Source organism: Phyllobates terribilis, unplaced genomic scaffold, assembly GCF_046119375.1.
Source record: "Phyllobates terribilis strain yellow unplaced genomic scaffold, ASM4611937v1 Scaffold_160__1_contigs__length_4322635, whole genome shotgun sequence".
In the NCBI taxonomy this organism is placed as follows: Eukaryota; Metazoa; Chordata; class Amphibia; order Anura; family Dendrobatidae; genus Phyllobates; species Phyllobates terribilis.
In genome coordinates this window covers 3,959,473-3,976,100 of record NW_027362920.1, presented here as the reverse complement: position 1 = coordinate 3,976,100, position 16,628 = coordinate 3,959,473, and the positions used below count along the sequence as shown (strand labels likewise).

The window sequence follows — 16,628 nt, the reverse complement described above, 5'->3', positions numbered from 1 at the left end:
AGCAACTGTGCATTGCATTGCCATGTAATGTGATGCAATGCTATCTTTCTAGCTCTCCCTTTTTACTTCCTTTTGGATAAACAGACATATTAGGCAAGCATTTTGGAGCTTTCACCTAAATAACTACAGGTGGTGAGATAAGCTGCACAATATAATTGACCTTTCAGTATATTGTTGCACACACACCATCTATTTAGCAAATGCCCTTGTTATCAACAGCAGCCTTTTAAACTCACCTGAGCTAACAGGTATGTGCGCTGGTTACTCTGCTGCGCTTAAAATTTCTTTTTTGGTTTGCTACAATGCCTTTTCTGAAACGTTGTCTCCTTCTGCTGGAACACTGACTTCTTTCATTTAATGCCTGCAGACTATAAAAGAGAACCCAACCCAAAAATTTTGGCTGATTAGTCTGTGGCATTCTGTTAAACTGTTGCTTATGGCGGTCTCTGTGAGCTTCTCAGCGACATTCAGCCAGCCAGGTATCCTGCCTGCAGTAGATGGAATGTGGCAATGGAACGCTGGCTGCGCGTGTCATAATAGGCTCTGAGCCTTTATATACCTGTGCACAGCAGCAGCCACCTTCAGTCTGCTGCTGGACAGCCAGCAGCAGCAGCAGCAGGAGAGGTATGTAATCAGGAGCCCTCCTGCTAAGGGTAGACAGCTGCTCGTTCCACCCCACCCCCCGCCTTAATTGGTTCTCCTCCCTTCCAACGGTGTTGAGGCGGGTGGGAACAGCAGGGGGTGAAGGTGCTGTGTTTAAAGAGGTGGAGTTATGCAGATCTAAAACGCGTGGATTGCAGCAGCAGCAAGCCGAAAAGTGCAGGCATGTAAGGGATCTAGAGGTTGACAACATGTCTTCTTAACGGGAGTCCAGGAGCTCATCTCCACAAATGGACTTTTCAGGATCCTTGGGTGGCTCCGTAGTTTGAAACCAATTCTGGTTATCGCTTCTCGGCCTTTTGGCTAAGATCAAGTGTAGTATCTGTTCTTATCAGTTTAATATCTGATACGTCCCCTATCTGGGGACCATATATTAAATGGATTTTTAGAACAGGGAGATGGAAAAAGAGCTTGCTCTGTCCACTCCACGCATTGACCTGGTATTGGAGTAACTCCAGGACCGGTGCACCCCTTCTTTAATGCAGTTTCTAAAATCAGAAAGAATTGAATTCAATGTTTTTTGTTCATTTTGCTTGTTTGTCGGATTTTGGGATGGACTCTTTGGCTTTGCTTTTCTTCTCCTCATTGGATTTTTCATGTTCAAAGTTGCAGAAGCCAGATTACAAGCTCATTTTGGTTCAACTTCAGCAACTGTGCATTGCATTGCCATGTAATGTGATGCAATGCTATCTTTCTAGCTCTCCCTTTTTACTTCCTTTTGGATAAACAGACATATTAGGCAAGCATTTTGGAGCTTTCACCTAAATAACTACAGGTGGTGAGATAAGCTGCACAATATAATTGACCTTTCAGTATATTGTTGCACACACACCATCTATTTAGCAAATGCCCTTGTTATCAACAGCAGCCTTTTAAACTCACCTGAGCTAACAGGTATGTGTGCTGGTTACTCTGCTGCGCTTAAAATTTCTTTTTTGGTTTGCTACAATGCCTTTTCTGAAACGTTGTCTCCTTCTGCTGGAACACTGACTTCTTTCATTTAATGCCTGCAGACTATAAAAGAGAACCCAACCCAAAAAGTTTGGTTGATTAGTCTGTGGCATTCTGTTAAACTGTTGCTTATGGCGGTCTCTGTGAGCTTCTCAGCGACATTCAGCCAGCCAGGTATCCTGCCTGCAGTAGATGGAATGTGGCAATGGAACGCTGGCTGCGCGTGTCATAATAGGCTCTGAGCCTTTATATACCTGTGCACAGCAGCAGCCACCTTCAGTCTGCTGCTGGACAGCCAGCAGCAGCAGGAGAGGTATGTAATCAGGAGCCCTCCTGCTAAGGGTAGACAGCTGCTCGTTCCACCCCACCCCCCGCCTTAATTGGTTCTCCTCCCTTCCAACGGTGTTGAGGCGGGTGGGAACAGCAGGGGGTGAAGGTGCTGTGTTTAAAGAGGTGGAGTTATGCAGATCTAAAACGCGTGGATTGCAGCAGCAGCAAGCCGAAAAGTGCAGGCATGTAAGGGATCTAGAGGTTGACAACATGTCTTCTTAACGGGAGTCCAGGAGCTCATCTCCACAAATGGACTTTTCAGGATCCTTGGGTGGCTCCGTAGTTTGAAACCAATTCTGGTTATCGCTTCTCGGCCTTTTGGCTAAGATCAAGTGTAGTATCTGTTCTTATCAGTTTAATATCTGATACGTCCCCTATCTGGGGACCATATATTAAATGGATTTTTAGAACAGGGAGATGGAAAAAGAGCTTGCTCTGTCCACTCCACGCATTGACCTGGTAGTGCAGTATCTCCAGGACCGGTGCACCCCTTCTTTAATGCAGTTTCTAAAATCAGAAAGAATTGAATTCAATGTTTTTTGTTCATTTTGCTTGTTTGTCGGATTTTGGGATGGACTCTTTGGCTTTGCTTTTCTTCTCCTCATTGGATTTTTCATGTTCAAAGTTGCAGAAGCCAGATTACAAGCTCATTTTGGTTCAACTTCAGCAACTGTGCATTGCATTGCCATGTAATGTGATGCAATGCTATCTTTCTAGCTCTCCCTTTTTACTTCCTTTTGGATAAACAGACATATTAGGCAAGTATTTTGGAGCTTTCACCTAAATAACTACAGGTGGTGAGATAAGCTGCACAATATAATTGACCTTTCAGTGTATTGTTGCACACACACCATCTATTTAGCAAATGCCCTTGTTATCAACAGCAGCCTTTTAAACTCACCTGAGCTAACAGGTATGTGCGCTGGTTACTCTGCTGCGCTTAAAATTTCTTTTTTGGTTTGCTACAATGCCTTTTCTGAAATGTTGTCTCCTTCTGCTGGAACACTGACTTCTTTCATTTAATGCCTGCAGACTATAAAAGAGAACCCAACCCAAAAAGTTTGGTTGATTAGTCTGTGGCATTCTGTTAAACTGTTGCTTATGGCGGTCTCTGTGAGCTTCTCAGCGACATTCAGCCAGCCAGGTATCCTGCCTGCAGTAGATGGAATGTGGCAATGGAACGCTGGCTGCGCGTGTCATAATAGGCTCTGAGCCTTTATATACCTGTGCACAGCAGCAGCCACCTTCAGTCTGCTGCTGGACAGCCAGCAGCAGCAGCAGCAGGAGAGGTATGTAATCAGGAGCCCTCCTGCTAAGGGTAGACAGCTGCTCGTTCCACCCCACCCCCCGCCTTAATTGGTTCTCCTCCCTTCCAACGGTGTTGAGGCGGGTGGGAACAGCAGGGGGTGAAGGTGCTGTGTTTAAAGAGGTGGAGTTATGCAGATCTAAAACGCGTGGATTGCAGCAGCAGCAAGCCGAAAAGTGCAGGCATGTAAGGGATCTAGAGGTTGACAACATGTCTTCTTAACGGGAGTCCAGGAGCTCATCTCCACAAATGGACTTTTCAGGATCCTTGGGTGGCTCCGTAGTTTGAAACCAATTCTGGTTATCGCTTCTCGGCCTTTTGGCTAAGATCAAGTGCAGTGATCTACCGGTTCCTGCCTTGGTCTTGGCTGAGAGGTGCCTTGGGTACCCGGCTCCTTGGCCTCGGGGGATCGCTGCATGTAGCAGTGCGGCTTCACCCCCTTGCTGCTTTTGGGGAGCCGGATTAGTCCCGGGGCAACGAGGGGCGATCAGCCTGCCTGCTTTTTTTAAGTAGGCGAGGAGGATTTTTGCCACCTTTGGTGTGAAGATATGGACGGGAGAAGCCCAAATATGCTGACCTGTGAAGAGGTCCCAGTTTTTGCAAGATTGAAGAATGCAGTGCGGTTTATTTTTTTGGATCCAGAGAAGAAGAAGTCTGGCTTGTTTTTTTTGGTAGAGAAGATTTTGTTTGGACTATTGGAAGTTCAAATGGAACAAGTTTTGTCTATGTTGGAGTTCCCGAAGAGAGGGATATATGATGTTATTTTTTGTTCAGAAGATATCTTTTCTGACTTTTGGAAGAGAATGGATCTAGTGAAGGAAGATTCGATACTTGAAGGTGTTTTTTTTGTGTCGCATTTTCCTAGGAAGGAAAGGCTAATAGTAATAAGGATGTATAGTCCTTTCATATTGGAAGAAGAGATCATGACCTTTTTATCCCGGTACTGTGAGAAAGTGAGTTCTGCTGGCAAAATGTTTAACCGATATGGTTTTTGGACCACGAGGTGGAGGTTCCTGGTCAAGTTCAAGGAAAGTTCGGATGGTGTTGTGGTACTCCCACCAAGTAGATTCAAAATCGGGACAGTTAATGGAGATATGTTCTTTACAGGTATGCCGAAGTTTTGTAGGCGTTGTAAACAGTATGGCCATGAAAAGGATTCCTGTACATTACAGTGGTGTGCCAAGTGTGAAGAAGTGGGACATAAGGCAGAGAATTGTGAAAAAAGTAAGAAATGTAATCTATGTGGTGGCAGTGGTCATTTATATGATTGCTGTCCTGTCAATAAAAGGGAGGAGAAGTCAGTTGACAAGGAAGATGGAAAAGAAGAAGAGTCTGAAGCTGCCCCCCATGATGAAACGGAAGAGAACATATCTCAAAAGAAGGAGGAACAAATAAGAGATATAAGAAAAGAAGGTGATCATATGGAAGAAGGTACTGAGAGTGATATCACAGACGTTGAGATTGAAAATACTAGCTTGGAAGAAGAAGTGGAGGTGGATAGGGAGTCAGAAGATCAGGAGGAAAGTGAGTCCTCCAGTCAGGATGAAAAGGAAGGTGCTGTAAGTAATATGGAAGAGGAGGAGGAGGGTGAAGAAACTAGTGAAGAAGAAAGAGAGGATGTCGCATGTGAAGCCAGAGAAGAAATTGAAGGAGTTTTGTCATCTGGGAAGGACTCTAGTAAAGCAAAGGATGTTTCAGAAAAAAATATGAGGGAGATGGAGGAGAGACAAGAAGTGTTGAAAATGCTAAAGAGTTGTGAAGGGGGGAGTCAGGCTAGTCTAAGGCGCAAAGTGTGGAATAACATTTATAGCGATATGCATCGTTTTTTTTCAACTTACAGAATACCTCAGTCGTTGGCTAAAGAGGAAGAAGAAGCTTGGGATGGTCGGTTTCTGGATGGAAGGCTTTTGAATGCCTTGGCAGCATATGGCCTGAAGAGAGGAATGTTGCCTTAAATCGTAATGGTAAAGATTGTAATGTTGTGATGTAAAGAATATGGAATAACTGTATTGTGATAATATAAACGTATATATATAAAATAAGATTGGAAAAATGGATATATGACCCACAATGATGGATAACAACCTAATACCATTTGGAAATCATTGCAAAGCATGAAATGGTAAATATGGGACTTGTAATCTGAGTGGAAAAAAAAAAAAAAAAAAAAAAAAAAAAATCTGTTCTTATCAGTTTAATATCTGATACGTCCCCTATCTGGGGACCATATATTAAATGGATTTTTAGAACAGGTAGATGGAAAAAGAGCTTGCTCTGTCCACTCCACGCATTGACCTGGTATTGCAGTATCTCCAGGACCGGTGCACCCCTTCTTTAATGCAGTTTCTAAAATCAGAAAGAATTGAATTCAATGTTTTTTGTTCATTTTGCTTGTTTGTCGGATTTTGGGATGGACTCTTTGGCTTTGCTTTTCTTCTCCTCATTGGATTTTTCATGTTCAAAGTTGCAGAAGCCAGATTACAAGCTCATTTTGGTTCAACTTCAGCAACTGTGCATTGCATTGCCATGTAATGTGATGCAATGCTATCTTTCTAGCTCTCCCTTTTTACTTCCTTTTGGATAAACAGACATATTAGGCAAGCATTTTGGAGCTTTCACCTAAATAACTACAGGTGGTGAGATAAGCTGCACAATATAATTGACCTTTCAGTATATTGTTGCACACACACCATCTATTTAGCAAATGCCCTTGTTATCAACAGCAGCCTTTTAAACTCACCTGAGCTAACAGGTATGTGCGCTGGTTACTCTGCTGCGCTTAAAATTTCTTTTTTGGTTTGCTACAATGCCTTTTCTGAAACGTTGTCTCCTTCTGCTGGAACACTGACTTCTTTCATTTAATGCCTGCAGACTATAAAAGAGAACCCAACCCAAAAAGTTTGGTTGATTAGTCTGTGGCATTCTGTTAAACTGTTGCTTATGGCGGTCTCTGTGAGCTTCTCAGCGACATTCAGCCAGCCAGGTATCCTGCCTGCAGTAGATGGAATGTGGCAATGGAACGCTGGCTGCGCGTGTCATAATAGGCTCTGAGCCTTTATATACCTGTGCACAGCAGCAGCCACCTTCAGTCTGCTGCTGGACAGCCAGCAGCAGCAGCAGCAGGAGAGGTATGTAATCAGGAGCCCTCCTGCTAAGGGTAGACAGCTGCTCGTTCCACCCCACCCCCCGCCTTAATTGGTTCTCCTCCCTTCCAACGGTGTTGAGGCGGGTGGGAACAGCAGGGGGTGAAGGTGCTGTGTTTAAAGAGGTGGAGTTATGCAGATCTAAAACGCGTGGATTGCAGCAGCAGCAAGCCGAAAAGTGCAGGCATGTAAGGGATCTAGAGGTTGACAACATGTCTTCTTAACGGGAGTCCAGGAGCTCATCTCCACAAATGGACTTTTCAGGATCCTTGGGTGGCTCCGTAGTTTGAAACCAATTCTGGTTATCGCTTCTCGGCCTTTTGGCTAAGATCAAGTGTAGTATCTGTTCTTATCAGTTTAATATCTGATACGTCCCCTATCTGGGGACCATATATTAAATGGATTTTTAGAACAGGGAGATGGAAAAAGAGCTTGCTCTGTCCACTCCACGCATTGACCTGGTATTGCAGTATCTCCAGGACCGGTGCACCCCTTCTTTAATGCAGTTTCTAAAATCAGAAAGAATTGAATTCAATGTTTTTTGTTCATTTTGCTTGTTTGTCGGATTTTGGGATGGACTCTTTGGCTTTGCTTTTCTTCTCCTCATTGGATATTTCATGTTCAAAGTTGCAGAAGCCAGATTACAAGCTCATTTTGGTTCAACTTCAGCAACTGTGCATTGCATTGCCATGTAATGTGATGCAATGCTATCTTTCTAGCTCTCCCTTTTTACTTCCTTTTGGATAAACAGACATATTAGGCAAGCATTTTGGAGCTTTCACCTAAATAACTACAGGTGGTGAGATAAGCTGCACAATATAATTGACCTTTCAGTATATTGTTGCACACACACCATCTATTTAGCAAATGCCCTTGTTATCAACAGCAGCCTTTTAAACTCACCTGAGCTAACAGGTATGTGCGCTGGTTACTCTGCTGCGCTTAAAATTTCTTTTTTGGTTTGCTACAATGCCTTTTCTGAAACGTTGTCTCCTTCTGCTGGAACACTGACTTCTTTCATTTAATGCCTGCAGACTATAAAAGAGAACCCAACCCAAAAAGTTTGGTTGATTAGTCTGTGGCATTCTGTTAAACTGTTGCTTATGGCGGTCTCTGTGAGCTTCTCAGCGACATTCAGCCAGCCAGGTATCCTGCCTGCAGTAGATGGAATGTGGCAATGGAACGCTGGCTGCACGTGTCATAATAGGCTCTGAGCCTTTATATACCTGTGCACAGCAGCAGCCACCTTCAGTCTGCTGCTGGACAGCCAGCAGCAGCAGCAGCAGGAGAGGTATGTAATCAGGAGCCCTCCTGCTAAGGGTAGACAGCTGCTCGTTCCACCCCACCCCCCGCCTTAATTGGTTCTCCTCCCTTCCAACGGTGTTGAGGCGGGTGGGAACAGCAGGGGGTGAAGGTGCTGTGTTTAAAGAGGTGGAGTTATGCAGATCTAAAACGCGTGGATTGCAGCAGCAGCAAGCCGAAAAGTGCAGGCATGTAAGGGATCTAGAGGTTGACAACATGTCTTCTCAACGGGAGTCCAGGAGCTCATCTCCACAAATGGACTTTTCAGGATCCTTGGGTGGCTCCGTAGTTTGAAACCAATTCTGGTTATCGCTTCTCGGCCTTTTGGCTAAGATCAAGTGTAGTATCTGTTCTTATCAGTTTAATATCTGATACGTCCCCTATCTGGGGACCATATATTAAATGGATTTTTAGAACAGGGAGATGGAAAAAGAGCTTGCTCTGTCCACTCCACGCATTGACCTGGTATTGCAGTATCTCCAGGACCGGTGCACCCCTTCTTTAATGCAGTTTCTAAAATCAGAAAGAATTGAATTCAATGTTTTTTGTTCATTTTGCTTGTTTGTCGGATTTTGGGATGGACTCTTTGGCTTTGCTTTTCTTCTCCTCATTGGATTTTTCATGTTCAAAGTTGCAGAAGCCAGATTACAAGCTCATTTTGGTTCAACTTCAGCAACTGTGCATTGCATTGCCATGTAATGTGATGCAATGCTATCTTTCTAGCTCTCCCTTTTTACTTCCTTTTGGATAAACAGACATATTAGGCAAGCATTTTGGAGCTTTCACCTAAATAACTACAGGTGGTGAGATAAGCTGCACAATATAATTGACCTTTCAGTATATTGTTGCACACACACCATCTATTTAGCAAATGCCCTTGTTATCAACAGCAGCCTTTTAAACTCACCTGAGCTAACAGGTATGTGCGCTGGTTACTCTGCTGCGCTTAAAATTTCTTTTTTGGTTTGCTACAATGCCTTTTCTGAAACGTTGTCTCCTTCTGCTGGAACACTGACTTCTTTCATTTAATGCCTGCAGACTATAAAAGAGAACCCAACCCAAAAAGTTTGGTTGATTAGTCTGTGGCATTCTGTTAAACTGTTGCTTATGGCGGTCTCTGTGAGCTTCTCAGCGACATTCAGCCAGCCAGGTATCCTGCCTGCAGTAGATGGAATGTGGCAATGGAACGCTGGCTGCGCGTGTCATAATAGGCTCTGAGCCTTTATATACCTGTGCACAGCAGCAGCCACCTTCAGTCTGCTGCTGGACAGCCAGCAGCAGCAGCAGCAGGAGAGGTATGTAATCAGGAGCCCTCCTGCTAAGGGTAGACAGCTGCTCGTTCCACCCCACCCCCCGCCTTAATTGGTTCTCCTCCCTTCCAACGGTGTTGAGGCGGGTGGGAACAGCAGGGGGTGAAGGTGCTGTGTTTAAAGAGGTGGAGTTATGCAGATCTAAAACGCGTGGATTGCAGCAGCAGCAAGCCGAAAAGTGCAGGCATGTAAGGGATCTAGAGGTTGACAACATGTCTTCTCAACGGGAGTCCAGGAGCTCATCTCCACAAATGGACTTTTCAGGATCCTTGGGTGGCTCCGTAGTTTGAAACCAATTCTGGTTATCGCTTCTCGGCCTTTTGGCTAAGATCAAGTGTAGTATCTGTTCTTATCAGTTTAATATCTGATACGTCCCCTATCTGGGGACCATATATTAAATGGATTTTTAGAACAGGGAGATGGAAAAAGAGCTTGCTCTGTCCACTCCACGCATTGACCTGGTATTGCAGTATCTCCAGGACCGGTGCACCCCTTCTTTAATGCAGTTTCTAAAATCAGAAAGAATTGAATTCAATGTTTTTTGTTCATTTTGCTTGTTTGTCGGATTTTGGGATGGACTCTTTGGCTTTGCTTTTCTTCTCCTCATTGGATTTTTCATGTTCAAAGTTGCAGAAGCCAGATTACAAGCTCATTTTGGTTCAACTTCAGCAACTGTGCATTGCATTGCCATGTAATGTGATGCAATGCTATCTTTCTAGCTCTCCCTTTTTACTTCCTTTTGGATAAACAGACATATTAGGCAAGCATTTTGGAGCTTTCACCTAAATAACTACAGGTGGTGAGATAAGCTGCACAATATAATTGACCTTTCAGTATATTGTTGCACACACACCATCTATTTAGCAAATGCCCTTGTTATCAACAGCAGCCTTTTAAACTCACCTGAGCTAACAGGTATGTGCGCTGGTTACTCTGCTGCGCTTAAAATTTCTTTTTTGGTTTGCTACAATGCCTTTTCTGAAACGTTGTCTCCTTCTGCTGGAACACTGACTTCTTTCATTTAATGCCTGCAGACTATAAAAGAGAACCCAACCCAAAAAGTTTGGTTGATTAGTCTGTGGCATTCTGTTAAACTGTTGCTTATGGCGGTCTCTGTGAGCTTCTCAGCGACATTCAGCCAGCCAGGTATCCTGCCTGCAGTAGATGGAATGTGGCAATGGAACGCTGGCTGCGCGTGTCATAATAGGCTCTGAGCCTTTATATACCTGTGCACAGCAGCAGCCACCTTCAGTCTGCTGCTGGACAGCCAGCAGCAGCAGCAGCAGGAGAGGTATGTAATCAGGAGCCCTCCTGCTAAGGGTAGACAGCTGCTCGTTCCACCCCACCCCCGCCTTAATTGGTTCTCCTACCTTCCAACGGTGTTGAGGCGGGTGGGAACAGCAGGGGGTGAAGGTGCTGTGTTTAAAGAGGTGGAGTTATGCAGATCTAAAACGCGTGGATTGCAGCAGCAGCAAGCCGAAAAGTGCAGGCATGTAAGGGATCTAGAGGTTGACAACATGTCTTGTTAACAGGAGTCCAGGAGCTCATCTCCACAAATGGACTTTTCAGGATCCTTGGGTGGCTCCGTAGTTTGAAACCAATTCTGGTTATCGCTTCTCGGCCTTTTGGCTAAGATCAAGTGTAGTATCTGTTCTTATCAGTTTAATATCTGATACGTCCCCTATCTGGGGACCATATATTAAATGGATTTTTAGAACAGGGAGATGGAAAAAGAGCTTGCTCTGTCCACTCCACGCATTGACCTGGTATTGCAGTATCTCCAGGACCGGTGCACCCCTTCTTTAATGCAGTTTCTAAAATCAGAAAGAATTGAATTCAATGTTTTTTGTTCATTTTGCTTGTTTGTCGGATTTTGGGATGGACTCTTTGGCTTTGCTTTTCTTCTCCTCATTGGATTTTTCATGTTCAAAGTTGCAGAAGCCAGATTACAAGCTCATTTTGGTTCAACTTCAGCAACTGTGCATTGCATTGCCATGTAATGTGATGCAATGCTATCTTTCTAGCTCTCCCTTTTTACTTCCTTTTGGATAAACAGACATATTAGGCAAGCATTTTGGAGCTTTCACCTAAATAACTACAGGTGGTGAGATAAGCTGCACAATATAATTGACCTTTCAGTATATTGTTGCACACACACCATCTATTTAGCAAATGCCCTTGTTATCAACAGCAGCCTTTTAAACTCACCTGAGCTAACAGGTATGTGCGCTGGTTACTCTGCTGCGCTTAAAATTTCTTTTTTGGTTTGCTACAATGCCTTTTCTGAAACGTTGTCTCCTTCTGCTGGAACACTGACTTCTTTCATTTAATGCCTGCAGACTATAAAAGAGAACCCAACCCAAAAAGTTTGGTTGATTAGTCTGTGGCATTCTGTTAAACTGTTGCTTATGGCGGTCTCTGTGAGCTTCTCAGCGACATTCAGCCAGCCAGGTATCCTGCCTGCAGTAGATGGAATGTGGCAATGGAACGCTGGCTGCGCGTGTCATAATAGGCTCTGAGCCTTTATATACCTGTGCACAGCAGCAGCCACCTTCAGTCTGCTGCTGGACAGCCAGCAGCAGCAGCAGCAGGAGAGGTATGTAATCAGGAGCCCTCCTGCTAAGGGTAGACAGCTGCTCGTTCCACCCCACCCCCCGCCTTAATTGGTTCTCCTCCCTTCCAACGGTGTTGAGGCGGGTGGGAACAGCAGGGGGTGAAGGTGCTGTGTTTAAAGAGGTGGAGTTATGCAGATCTAAAACGCGTGGATTGCAGCAGCAGCAAGCCGAAAAGTGCAGGCATGTAAGGGATCTAGAGGTTGACAACATGTCTTCTTAACGGGAGTCCAGGAGCTCATCTCCACAAATGGACTTTTCAGGATCCTTGGGTGGCTCCGTAGTTTGAAACCAATTCTGGTTATCGCTTCTCGGCCTTTTGGCTAAGATCAAGTGTAGTATCTGTTCTTATCAGTTTAATATCTGATACGTCCCCTATCTGGGGACCGTATATTAAATGGATTTTTAGAACAGGGAGATGGAAAAAGAGCTTGCTCTGTCCACTCCACGCATTGACCTGGTATTGCAGTATCTCCAGGACCGGTGCACCCCTTCTTTAATGCAGTTTCTAAAATCAGAAAGAATTGAATTCAATGTTTTTTGTTCATTTTGCTTGTTTGTCGGATTTTGGGATGGACTCTTTGGCTTTGCTTTTCTTCTCCTCATTGGATTTTTCATGCTCAAAGTTGCAGAAGCCAGATTACAAGCTCATTTTGGTTCAACTTCAGCAACTGTGCATTGCATTGCCATGTAATGTGATGCAATGCTATCTTTCTAGCTCTCCCTTTTTACTTCCTTTTGGATAAACAGACATATTAGGCAAGCATTTTGGAGCTTTCACCTAAATAACTACAGGTGGTGAGATAAGCTGCACAATATAATTGACCTTTCAGTATATTGTTGCACACACACCATCTATTTAGCAAATGCCCTTGTTATCAACAGCAGCCTTTTAAACTCACCTGAGCTAACAGGTATGTGCGCTGGTTACTCTGCTGCGCTTAAAATTTCTTTTTTGGTTTGCTACAATGCCTTTTCTGAAACGTTGTCTCCTTCTGCTGGAACACTGACTTCTTTCATTTAATGCCTGCAGACTATAAAAGAGAACCCAACCCAAAAAGTTTGGTTGATTAGTCTGTGGCATTCTGTTAAACTGTTGCTTATGGCGGTCTCTGTGAGCTTCTCAGCGACATTCAGCCAGCCAGGTATCCTGCCTGCAGTAGATGGAATGTGGCAATGGAACGCTGGCTGCGCGTGTCATAATAGGCTCTGAGCCTTTATATACCTGTGCACAGCAGCAGCCACCTTCAGTCTGCTGCTGGACAGCCAGCAGCAGCAGCAGCAGGAGAGGTATGTAATCAGGAGCCCTCCTGCTAAGGGTAGACAGCTGCTCGTTCCACCCCACCCCCCGCCTTAATTGGTTCTCCTCCCTTCCAACGGTGTTGAGGCGGGTGGGAACAGCAGGGGGTGAAGGTGCTGTGTTTAAAGAGGTGGAGTTATGCAGATCTAAAACGCGTGGATTGCAGCAGCAGCAAGCCGAAAAGTGCAGGCATGTAAGGGATCTAGAGGTTGACAACATGTCTTCTTAACGGGAGTCCAGGAGCTCATCTCCACAAATGGACTTTTCAGGATCCTTGGGTGGCTCCGTAGTTTGAAACCAATTCTGGTTATCGCTTCTCGGCCTTTTGGCTAGGATCAGGTGCAGTGATCTAACGGTTGCTGCCTTGGTCTCGGCTAGGAGGTGCCTGGGGTACCCGACTTGTTGGCCTTGGGGGATCGCTCTCTGTTAACGGAGGGAGCTTCACCCCCTTGCAGCTATTGGCAGGTCGGCTTAGTCCCCGGACAACGGGGAGCGATCGCGTCTTGTCTTCGGGGCGACCCGAGGAAATAAGGGCGTTTTCCTTTGCTGAGCTTTATCGCTTAGTGGGCTGTGTAAGTTCTTGGGGTACCCCTCCCTCGGTCTTGGGTTTGTTCCTGCTTTTGTGGGATTCATTCCCTTGTTACTATTGGGGGAGGGCTTAGTCCCTGAGGGCCGAAAATGCCTTTTTCTTTTGGATTTGCGGTGGGGGAGACTCCACTGCGACAGTCCATTAGAATCATGGTGGATGAATGCCAGCGCCATGAGAAGAATCTGCAGTACATCGTGCATGAGATTCTTTTTGGGTTCTTCCACCTGGAGCGAGATAAGATCCTGTGTCTTTACGATCAGGAATTCCGTGGGCGATATACCATTTCCTTTATGGCTAAATCATGCTGTGATAATATCCATGCAGCACTGATGGTTGCGGACAAGGACGATGAGAGACTGAACGGGCTGAGCTTTGACTTCCTGTACGGTGAAGAGGAAGTACCCTTGGTGATCTTCATGTACAGCCCATTCGTCTCTGAGGGCGATATCGAAACCTTTTTGAAGCGTTACTGCAAGTCAGTGCGCTTCTCACATGATATCCTCAACTCCCAGCGCTTCTGGAATGGGAAGAGGAAATACCTGGTGAAGTTCCATCCAGATCAGAGCGGCATTGGTGGTCTTCACCACCCGCCTGCTAATTTTGCCATTGGTAATGTCAGGGGATTCCTACGCTACCCAGGAATGCCCCTTCAATGCCGGAATTGTCATGAATATGGGCATACACGAGAAAATTGTACAAGGGCTCATGTAGTCTTTTGCAACAAGTGCGGTAAGAGTGGGCACACCTCCGCTACGTGTGACTCTGAGATCGTATGTAACCTATGTGGGAAGGCAGGTCACGCCTTCAGGAATTGTCCGAGCAAAAAGTCAAAAACATATGACATGTTTAAGTCAGGTCAACTGACTATCCAAGAATACTTCGGAGGGAGTATTACTACACCTGCCCCTGGACCTGGGTTGGCGCACGCTGACGGGTCCGGACCAAATCCTTCAACGGCTCCGCCAGAGGGCCCGCTGGTAGTTCCACAGAAGGACGGTCATAGGGGCTCCATAAGATTAACCGAGGGTTCGCTCTCTGTGGAATTGATCGATGTTCTGGCTCTAGATGTTGCCGTATCTCAGAGTCAAGAGGAAGGGTCCTCATCCAGCATGAATGCACCACCGGCATTATGTGGAACTGAGGAGACCTCTAGTACCCCGATTAAGCAAGCACCCAGATTCGCCACACCATCATCGGTGATCTTGAGTAAGGGCAAAAAGGGTACGCTCCTTAATCGATCAACCAGTGTGTCGGAAAGAGAGACCTCTAGGGCGCGAAGTAAAAAGGACCCGGCTAAGACCCAGTCGAGCCCTGGTCCTCGAACCAGAAGTCGCAGTAGTTCCGTGACCAGACCAGAGGACAAGACGACCCAGAGGGATGACACCCGTTCCATAGACCAGACCGCCATGAGGACTGCAGATGCACAGGACTTGGAAAAGATGGACAGCTCCCAGCCTCTGAAAAGGCAACGGGAGGACGTAAAGCAACCTGATATCCAAAGAAAACACGGATGTCGAGGTCCAGATGAGGAGCCAAAAGTGGATGATGCCTTTTTGCCTGCTTCAGATCCCGGTAATATTAAACAAATCCTGACCCCTGGAGATGCGGAGGAGGAGGTGCCATGTATTGACTTCTTCCCATCTTCAGATCCTGATTCTTCTTAATGTCTGTTCCTCTTAAAATCTCCTCACTAAATGTGAGGTCCCTAAAGAGCCCTACACGTAGGGCTGCTTTATTTTCTTATTTAGAGACATTGGACTTTGATTTCTGCTTTCTACAAGAATGTGGTATACAGAGTAATTTAAATTATAAGGACTTAAAAGAAGACTGGAAACTGGGCGCTTCTGTGTGGTCCGGTGCTAATGACTGTCGTGCTGCCGGAGTTGGACTACTTTGCCGTGGACATTCTACCATCATTCAATCTGTGACTGAAATTATACCTGGCAGAGCTATTTTAATACATCTTGTTTTTAATGGACTTTCTTTACGTTTATTAAATGTGTACGCTCCTCCTGGGAAGCAGGAAAGGGCGGATTTACTTGAAATATTGCCATTATTTTGTGTTGGGTCAACCCCCCTGCTAGTGGGAGGAGATTTTAATTGTTTACGTGATGGGGAATCCCGGCAGGGTGGGGATGTGAATCGTAAAGACCGTACCTCCTATTTGTTGAAAAGTTTAATTGATGATTTTAGATTACAGGACTGCTGGAAGGAGCTCTTGCCGGCGGATCCAGGTGTTACATGGTCCAATGGAAGAGTTTCTTCTAGAATTGATTTCATATTTGCTTCTACTGCCTTTAAACCTTGTAAATGTTTTCTTTTATCTAATTTATTCTCTGATCATAAAGTTTTATCTGTGTTTTTAGAGTTAGCAGGGGAACAAAATACCTCAAGAGGCCCATGGAGATTAAATACAACTCTCCTAGAGGATATTGATATTCAAAAGAGGTTTGTGCAGGCCTACCAGTGCTGGCAATCAAAGAGAGACCCCCGCGCATCGATGCTGGATTGGTGGGAGAGCATTAAACCTAAGATTAAATTATTTTTTATTAAGGCAGGGAAAATGAAAGCAAAAAAGAAAAAGCAGTGGTTTTATGTTTTTAATATGAGATTACAAGTACTCTTTAAACTAAAAGAAGTTGGTATTGATGTGGATGATGATATTGCAAATCTTAAGTCTGAAATAAAAAATGCTCTTAATGAAAAAGGAAAACAAATAATTTTTAACTCCCATGTACAGCACCTGGAGGAAGGAGAGAAATGCTCCCGATTCTTCTTCAAAAAGGTAATGGGGAGGAGGGATGCAATCCTAAATCTTGAAGGTGAAAATGATATTAAGGGTATGTTAGGAAAAGCTTTTAATTTTTATCAACTTCTTTTTAACACTAAAGTTATAGATCCATCCTTTTTAGAGTATGCTATTAATTCCCTTGATTTTAAGTTAGATATTTTAGACCAGGGTATTTTATCTAGGGATCTCACCAGTGAGGAACTTTTACAGATTTTTAAAAGTTTCTCCAGTGGGAAAGCCCCTGGGGAAGACGGTCTACCGATTGAGTTTTATCTGACTTTTTGGGGAATTTTAAAGAACGATATGTTTTTATTGTTTAAAGAAGCTTTTAATA

General features: G+C 44.7%; 8 non-coding genes across 8 annotated transcripts; all 8 read left to right on the top strand.

Moving 5' to 3' along the window:
• The first annotated feature begins 943 nt into the window (after positions 1–943).
• LOC141207197 (U2 spliceosomal RNA) lies at positions 944–1,134 on the top strand. The gene has a single exon (XR_012277618.1). It is a non-coding gene; the product is annotated as a U2 spliceosomal RNA (small nuclear RNA).
• A 1,109-nt stretch (positions 1,135–2,243) lies between these two features.
• Positions 2,244–2,434, top strand: LOC141207139 (U2 spliceosomal RNA). Its single transcript, XR_012277562.1, has one exon. It is a non-coding gene; the product is annotated as a U2 spliceosomal RNA (small nuclear RNA).
• A 2,953-nt stretch (positions 2,435–5,387) lies between these two features.
• LOC141207346 (U2 spliceosomal RNA) lies at positions 5,388–5,579 on the top strand. Its single transcript, XR_012277729.1, has one exon. It is a non-coding gene; the product is annotated as a U2 spliceosomal RNA (small nuclear RNA).
• A 1,115-nt stretch (positions 5,580–6,694) lies between these two features.
• On the top strand, positions 6,695–6,885 carry LOC141207809 (U2 spliceosomal RNA). The gene has a single exon (XR_012278132.1). It is a non-coding gene; the product is annotated as a U2 spliceosomal RNA (small nuclear RNA).
• A 1,115-nt stretch (positions 6,886–8,000) lies between these two features.
• Positions 8,001–8,191, top strand: LOC141207808 (U2 spliceosomal RNA). The gene has a single exon (XR_012278131.1). It is a non-coding gene; the product is annotated as a U2 spliceosomal RNA (small nuclear RNA).
• Positions 8,192–9,306: 1,115 nt separating this feature from the next.
• LOC141207807 (U2 spliceosomal RNA) lies at positions 9,307–9,497 on the top strand. Its single transcript, XR_012278130.1, has one exon. It is a non-coding gene; the product is annotated as a U2 spliceosomal RNA (small nuclear RNA).
• Positions 9,498–10,611: 1,114 nt separating this feature from the next.
• LOC141207806 (U2 spliceosomal RNA) lies at positions 10,612–10,802 on the top strand. The gene has a single exon (XR_012278129.1). It is a non-coding gene; the product is annotated as a U2 spliceosomal RNA (small nuclear RNA).
• A 1,115-nt stretch (positions 10,803–11,917) lies between these two features.
• Positions 11,918–12,108, top strand: LOC141207123 (U2 spliceosomal RNA). Its single transcript, XR_012277547.1, has one exon. It is a non-coding gene; the product is annotated as a U2 spliceosomal RNA (small nuclear RNA).
• The last annotated feature ends 4,520 nt before the right edge of the window (positions 12,109–16,628 follow it).